Consider the following 2908-nt stretch of genomic DNA (forward strand, 5'->3'; position numbering starts at 1 on the left):
ACCCACGCATACTTCCGCATACCTCCACCGCTTTCCGCAAGCACCACCACTGCTCACCACTACCTCCTATGATGATTTTGACACATTTTAGTCTTTCAGATTTTGGGTTGTGGTTCCCGTGTCCTATTGTGTTTTGGCTATATAGGTACCGTTCGATGTCAACATCACCACCGCTCATCTTCATCGAGTACTCATCATCGCCAAGGCCGGTAACCTCGACGACATCTTTGTCATACCTTGCAATTGCATTGATAACCACATAGCCTTACTTTTGCGTAGCTTAACCATCGGGACTAGCCATTGAGTATTGCCGGCAACGTGACTTGTGCACATTAGTGATCATACTCCATAGCATACATACCATACCATAGTGGTGCATATCTTAGCATCATATTTTGTGTCACAAGGTTGTCATCGCATACACAATTGCTATCTTGGTTTGTGAAGTTTGCATGAGAAAAGAGCTCAAAAGTGAAAGAGCCACACAAGCTTTTAAGCAAAGAATAAAGATAAGCAAAGAGCTTATAAGCAAGAACCATAGTGTCATACTACTTTAAGATTGTCATACCCGATCATCTTGGATCATATCACCGAAATACCATACATATAGCATACTTGGGATAGAGGTCGTTGCATTTTTGCCTAGTAGGTTGTGCACAAATTACGTATCCGCCTATTGTGCAATCGTGCTAGCGTCTCTCGTGTATTGTGCAACAAGAGCATTTTCATGGATTCCACATTTTGGCTCATTTTTGGTTTGCACAATCCCACTTATCTATTTGCGTGTGTGTTTCTGTGTAACTCTTCTTGCTTGGTCTACTTGTTGCATTTGTAAATTTGTGAATCTTTTCCAACATTATTGAAGCTCACTTACAATTACATCAAATTTTGTGCCACCATCCTAACCAAGCTCCACCATAAGCTTTTACTTGTGTAGGTGTGAGAACCGACAAGAATTGGTACCAATAGTGCTATTTCATTATCCGCATTTGAGTGAACTTGATTCACCATCAACATCGGTCAAGGTACATTTGGTATAAGTTCTTCTCCTTCTCCCACTCACATTTTTGCTTGGAATGATGGATAGGCCAAGTACTTCTACCAACCCACTCTTCATCGAGCAAGACGACGACATGTCATCATTCGTCACCAAGAGCCACCTCTTTGGTGCACAACGAGCGTTGCATCAAGAGCAACAAGTGATGACTGGCCGCATCGACAACCTCGCCACCGACTTGCGACTCTCCAAGCAACGTATAAAGGACTACTTCGACAACAAGCTCGACGCACAAGCAAGAGAACGATGCAAGGATGGATGAGATCCACGCCTTGTTGGTGAACCGTCCTCCTGTAACTTCTTCATACTCAAGACGAAACCGCTCAAGTCGACACTCCGACGACACCTTCTTCGGCTCAAGTACACCGACATCGAACACTCTTTGACGAGCCACGTGTCAAGACCGTCATGCATCTCGCAATCCCCTACATGACAAGCATTCACAAGAGCAAGTCGACTAGCAAGTACTTTGTCCTCAACCACACCAAGTTGCTTTTGCACAAGCTCAAGAAAGACAACGTCAACGTTGCCAAGAGGAAGAACGAGTGCGTCTACATCAAGAGGAACAAGACGCCGAGGCTCAACGTCTTCAACAACAACAACGTGAAGCGCAAGCTCTTGAGGCGCAACGTGCCCTTCAAGAATCAAGTCGAGCCATTGCCAAGCGCAACCGCGATAGGCGCAACCAAGAGGAAGCACTTCAAGAAGAAATCCAAGAGCGGAACTACCAACCAAGAGTGCAATGTCAAGTTCCTCAAGCTCCTCTTCAAGATCGACAAGCTCCTCCACAAGCTCGACAAGCTCCTCCACAACCTCAAGCTCAACATGAGCAAGAAGACGATGGACTTCCTCCAAGCCAAGAGCAAATTTAGGTTTATTATCCTCCACGTCAAGGGCGTCATCATCACCCTCGATCACAACACAATGAACAGCAACACTACGACAAGCTAAAATTCACAATGCCCAAGTTCAATGGAAGCAGTGATCCCGAAGAATACCTCTCATGGGCATTGAAGGTCAACAAGATCTTTCGTTTGCACAACTATGAGGAAGAGAATAAGATCGATATGGCATCACTTGAGTTCCAGGACTATGTGCTCATATGGTGGTAACAAGTCCTTGAGCGCCGAGAAGCAAGAGGTGAACCACCAATCACCACTTGGGATCAATTGAAAGATGTCACGCGAGCACGTTTTGTGCCCACCTACTACAATCGCGATCTCTTCAAGAAGCTCCAGCTCCTCAAGCAAGGAACAAAGAGTGTTGAAGAATACTACAAGGAAATGGAGATAGCCATGATTCGAGCCAATGTCACAGAAGATGATGAGCAAACTATGGCACGCTTCTTGAATGGACTCAATCATCCCATCAAGAAGATTGCCGACTTCCAACCCTACTCCAACCTCATTGAGCTCGTGCATCAAGCTACCAAGGCGGAACGTCAAGTGCAAGATGACTTCAAGTACGCCAAGTACTCATCCAAGACCTACGGCTTCTCCAACAACCAAGCTTCAACAACTCCTCCAACTTCTAACTCAACCAAGCCATCTACAAGCAATGACGACAAGTCAAATTACAAGAAAGCTTCGACAAGCTCAAGTCGTCTTCCTCCTACTACAAGCAACTTCAAGCCGCGCGCTTCATCATCTACTCCGACCATTGAGACCGTAAAGACAAGTTCCTTCAAGTGTTTCACTTGCGGCGGTCGAGGCCACAAGTCCTACGAATGCACAAACAAGCGCACCATGATCCTCATGGAACCTATGACTCCATGAGTGATGAGGAGATGGAAGCCCTTGAGCAAGTGGCCATGCACCGGCGCGTGAACGAGGATGAAGATGATCAAGTCTT

The sequence above is a fragment of the Triticum dicoccoides genome, chromosome 2B (genome assembly GCF_002162155.2).
Source record: "Triticum dicoccoides isolate Atlit2015 ecotype Zavitan chromosome 2B, WEW_v2.0, whole genome shotgun sequence".
In the NCBI taxonomy this organism is placed as follows: Eukaryota; Viridiplantae; Streptophyta; class Magnoliopsida; order Poales; family Poaceae; genus Triticum; species Triticum dicoccoides.